Below are 6,000 nucleotides of genomic sequence, written 5' to 3'. Positions count from 1 at the left end.
CTCTCNCTCTCTCTCTCTCTCTCTCTCTCTCTCTCTATGTGTTGGTGTTTTAGTAGCTTGTTAAGTGTTATTAATAGAGCATTAAGGGATTGAAAAGCTAATTGAGTGAGTAGAGAAGAGATGACAGTGCATCTGGTCCAAACTAAAGTAAGACAAATTGAATATTATCATATATGACTCATGGCATGCAGACTAGGTTAGAGATCGATTCGATCGATTCGACCAAAAAAAAAAGAGAGATCGATTCGATCGCGAGTGAGAGAGAGCTCTTTTATATAACAACTTTAATAATTAGGTGGGATACAACATATATTCATAACCAAAAAGATCGAGTTCGAAACACAATGAGTTTACCCGGGACCATATCGGCACGCTTCTTAGCAATTTTAGTAGAAAAGGAAAGGAAGAAGAATCTCAATACTCCCTCAACCGATTCAAAACAAATGCATGTGACATTGTGACATACTCGCTCGATCTCTCGTGATCTTTTCTGATTCTAGCAAGAAGTGAACGGTAAATAATGATGAAGACCGGGATTCTAAAATTTTATTGTTATGAAGACCTAAATATTGCTTCGTGATCTTTAACATGTAAAATGATTAATCGAGGAGTCTATATTTTTAGATTTTGAGGAGCATCACATGTCAAATTGTTACACAATTAGTCTGAATGTTAGATATTCAATTTGTGTAAATGTTGAAAATCTATTTGTATACTCGATTCGTATGATTAATCCGTAAATTATCACATAGTCATAGATATATTTCGTAGATGTACATTTATATACACAAAAGATTGCACACAAGTGAAGATTTTCCATGATCAATTAGTGTTATTGACACAATGACACTTCGTTCTAGAATAATGCACTCGAATGAATGAAAACAGATGTATCTTGAAACTTAAAACAAATTTGACGCAGAAAGCTAAACTAAGAATGCTAATATATAGCTAGCATATATATTACTCTTCTTCATCTTTATCGAACATCAGCAAAGAGACAACCTTTAGATAAAATGAATGCTCTTTGTCTAAAGGATTTGATCCTAGCTAATGAACCTAATCGATCGGTGTCAGCTGCACATCAAAAGCAATGTTAACAACGACAAAGCCATGAATTAAGTAACGCCTTGGAGTACTCTATCTTTTTGACACAATAGCACATAGGAAGAGGATGATCGATGTGGTAGGTATGCATATACATATACATACATATATATGCTTGATGATTCTGCTAAAGTTGGTTACGATTTTGACATTCTGTTGCTTTCAGTTTTGTTTTGATCCCTTTGGTAGGTTGGAAGCAGATGGAACCAATAGATGCATGCAGAGTCATATCCCCATAATAAAGTATTGGGAACAAGAAAACTTAATTAACTAAAGGAAATGTTCCCAACTATTGGCTTGATTCGGCTACAGAAACCATGATTAATTAACTACTACCTCCAAACACCAAACTCCAAAAGAAGTGTCTTTTGCAATATATATAGGTGTTAGAATTATTAGATTTATATCATTGTTGGCTTTGTCGAAAGAGGAATTGGAACTACTTGATTAATTAGTTCAGTTAAAGCTAGTTGGATGTATTGGTTGGTATAAGGATCTCATTGGTTGTGATGATTATATAGGTATACTGCATCCCATCGTACCTTTAATTACCTTTAAACGTACTCTCTGGATAATTTGAACTTACACTTGGATGCAAATCATCATGCAACAATGATTCTACATATATATAAATTGTTTACAAGTAAAACGATATTGCACAGAACATATATATTGTTACTAATTTGGATAAACAAAACGAATTTGTTTAAGGACTATATAGTTGAGAACTCCGTCATGTCCGACCTTAATAAGAACAAAACGAATTATTTTTAAGTACAATTAATTAAATTCAAGAGTGGTTCAATATGAGTTTTTTAAACAGTTAATGACTGAGTGAATATGGTTTTATTCTATTGAGATCTAGCATGCATTTTAACAAGTTTTTTTTAAAAAAAAAAATCATTGGAGAGCCATCATTAATATTATTGATTAGGATAGTTTGAGTATGATTATAAGAATAACGACCCTATATATGTGAATAGTCGTAATTAAGAAGCTTGGCGATGATCGAATTATGAACCAAAAATCATATCTTCTATATAACTATAAGTCCTTCAAGGGTGGTTCATCGTAGGCCAATGCAAACTTTTCCATACTTTAAAACTAGTACAAAATACTCTACAAACTAAATTCCGCAGACTGTTGATCGAGTGAGATCATAATATGTTGTCCAAACTTGTGAGTTAATTAGTTTCCACAGATATAAAGATAATTATCTTTTTTTGAAGGAACAGTGCACAAATATACATTCGTGTTTTCCTCTTCATTTCCGATGATACTATTTTCCACCCGAACAAAAATCATCGTCTAAAAGGAAAACAATCACACACACACACAAACGTATAGTCCCAATTCCACATTTTGTAACAGTAGTTGGCAGAGACCCGTATGCAGCTAGGGAATCTTGAAGCTACTCATGCTCTCAAAAAAATTCTTTCTCTTGTCATAGACAGTAGTACAATCAAGTTGAAGCTCAAGAGGCCAGGACCCTGCAGCTGCAGCAAAACATTATCATTTTATTTACTTACTGCACAGACTTTCCCATCCCTTAGTCTGTATATATACAGATATTCACTTAAAGATCATTGTTCATCATTGTCGTTCCTATAAAAAATAAAAAAATAAAAACTCATAAAGATCATTGTTCATTATGAATCAAGCATAGAAATAGTTTCAGATTCAAGGACGAACAATCACATGATATTAAAAAACTAAAAAAAATCATATCCAAGTTTGGTCGGTCTGACTTTCGTAGATTAATGAGCAGCTTATAATTAGTAAAAGAAAAGTAGTAAAGAGAAAAAAGCTGGGCGAGAAAAGAGAAAGTTAGAGCGCATGCCAGGAATGACAAAGTGAAAACCAAGACCCGGGAATATACTACACTTTATACTTACAGTGATATATATCATATATTCTTACTATTCTGCATTGCTTTCTTCTTTTGTTTCAAACTTGGATGGAGAATGATATGCGCTGTGCTAGCTGAGAGCTTAGATATTGTATAATCATGGGGTCCCAAATAGGAAGGAGTGAGGCTGTCAGAGCATGACCTAGCTAGGGTTATTAGCAGATTCGAACTTGATCTACATGATAACCAAAGCTAGATCATGCTGGCAGCTTCACTTTTTCCCTTGTGATCGATCAACTTGATTAAATTTCTTCCTGGAAGGACTAGGTCAACTCATGGTCCTCTCAAAATGATTGTGAGGGCCTGCAAAGCATGAATCTAAGAACAAACGGGTCGAGTACTATCACAACTATACTCAGCTGCTAGAAGAAAAAGAGAAAAGTAAAAGAGAAGAACTCAAAAAACTTGAATGGATCCTTGCACATGCAATGTTTCTTAAGTAAAATTATTAGGAGAAGTAGAAGAAAGAAGATAGAAGCAAAAGGGTGAGGAGAGGTGAAATGTAGGTTGCTAGGTAATTTAGAGAAAGAAGAGAGAGGTTTGGCGCATATAAAGACTGGAGAAGAAGAGCAAGGGATGGGATTTGTATCAAAAGTTGAGGGCTTATTCTGTCAATTTATAATAGAAATCTAGACAGATGTTAAGGAGGTAGCTAAAGAGGTTCATAAAGACTCTAACCCCCACTCTCAACCTCTCCCCTCTTGAAATTAAAGAAGCAGCATCATGTGGACATGCAGCCTCAAGATCAGAAAGAAAAAAGAACTGAATCAAATTTCACAGTACACAACAGCTAAGCAATTGAGCAGAGTGCTAATAGGCAATAGCTAGCTGTCTGTATAGTGTTGCAAGACACAGTGATTTAGGGTTACAGGTGTTGGAAATGTAGGATGGCATATGCAGTGGCCAGAGCTAGCAAGGGGTTACTCTGAGATCTGCAAAGGCATTGTTGATTCTTCTCTCTCTAAAACCCTAAACCCCAAAAACCAATGTGGGAAGGCAGGCCATAGTCCATAGGGGTCGTACTATAATTGTCGATTGAGTCTGTGATACAGTTCAAAAACAGTACTGTTGCTTCTCAGGAACACATGAAAGGGGACTGTAATGCAATTATTGGGTTGACAAGAGAAGATTAAAAATAAAATTGATGTAGAATATCAATGCATCTTTCCTGGGTTTTAGTGGATGAAAGAGCATCCTACAAATAATTTTAAGATGTCTCGAGCTCTCACTTCGATGACAACTGAGTAGTCATTGTCATTTCATTATATAAGAAACAGACGGCTTTTGTTTTATGGTTGCAAGCATGATCATGAGCCAACAAGCAAATTTGAGTTTCTGTTATATGTTGATAGCGAAAATTCAAGTCCCTGTTACATTTGTGTACTACTTCTTTCAATACAATACAAAGGTCATTACTTTAGTAGGGTTTTGTAATTTTACTCCTTTTTTTTGTTTTGTTTGGACAAATGAAGTCTCTTCAACAGTAGTACTCGGTAAATTTCTCAGGGTTGTGAATAATCTGGTAAATTTACTTCCACTCCTTGAACAATAGTAAAGTTTTAAGAACTTGATCAAGATCCACATTGATCGTCTTACATTACTACTGTACTTAATCATGTACCCTAAATTTGTAGCTATGCATGCAATTCTGCATCACAGTTTAACAAGATTAGATCAAACGTTTTAATCCTGTGTCTACTTCAGAGTGCTGCAGAATTTTCGTTGCTTTTGTTACCTTTCCTCAGGTTCAAGAAGAGTGCATTGAGACCATGCGGGTCAAAAGCTCCATGGTCAAACAAATCCTAGCTACGTGCATATGAGAGTCCGTTGTTACTGGCAAAAATTTATTTACAGCTGTATCATGTCAATCGATCGGTTTAATTTTCTGAAGTGTGTTGGGTGGAGGATTAAATTAAGGGCGTTGATATCTGTCTGGTAATAGTTGATGGATGAGTGCGTATTTCGATAGAGACTGAATTAGCTGATGATCAAAGCTGATCGAGCTCCTTGCTTTGCTCAGACTAGGGTCTCTTTAGCAGTTTAGCCATGCAGAAGCCAGGAGCAGTCTTGGGAATCACAAGTTAATTTCTGTGTCCCCCAAAGAAAGTTACAATTTGGGCCAACTAATCAATTAACAACCTCAAAATGGTTTTGTCTAAGCCTTTTTAGTTTGTATACAGTTACCTAATTTGAATTACCTTACAGACCTTCATATTACCTAATTTGAATTCCAATGTTTGTTGTAATTCTTTATCGGTATGATCTCGATCGAATTCTTAACAGTTTTTGATACCTTATATGACCGGAATGAGGAGGAGTTCGAACTGCTGGGAGCAATTGCATCCTACTCGAAGCACTCTACGAATTAGAGTCTCTAGTGAAGGCAACAGTGAGAGTCGTTAGATTAATCATTCTTTGCGGTATGACTTATAATGAGTCAAGGTATTTATAAGTAAAAATCCCTGTGTCTACTTTTCAAGCTGAAATAAGAAGTAAATGCAAGAGTTGGCTGTAAAGTGTGGGAGGATCTGGTGTAGGTATGGAGGTCCCTGTTAGCTTGCAGTGCAGCAGTGCAGAATTGAAGAAGAGAGACAGACAGCTAGAAAACGTTTTTATTTCTCTCTTGGTATGCTGAAGTTACATTTATATTGCTGAACAAGATAAGCTAACCGAGTAACCATCATCATTCACCACCAGCAGTCTTGAACTAGAATGTTAACCAATTGGTCTAACATACTTTGAAGCAAAACCAATTCAAAAAGCAAAACCAATTCAATTACTTCCTGCTATGATATCTACGCTGCATTATAAGCAACATAACTTGTCCAGATTTTAATCAATTTGAAATAATAAAAAGCGACTATGAATTCCTGGATTGCTGATATTTTCAATATGAATCATGATCAAAAGAATTTCTTTTCACACTAAACGGAGACATAAATAATGGGAAAAATTGGAATCTGTCAATGCAATGATAACACCAG

The sequence above is a fragment of the Fragaria vesca genome, linkage group LG2 (assembly GCF_000184155.1).
Source record: "Fragaria vesca subsp. vesca linkage group LG2, FraVesHawaii_1.0, whole genome shotgun sequence".
Taxonomy (NCBI): Eukaryota; Viridiplantae; Streptophyta; class Magnoliopsida; order Rosales; family Rosaceae; genus Fragaria; species Fragaria vesca.
This window is presented reverse-complemented; position numbering follows the sequence as displayed.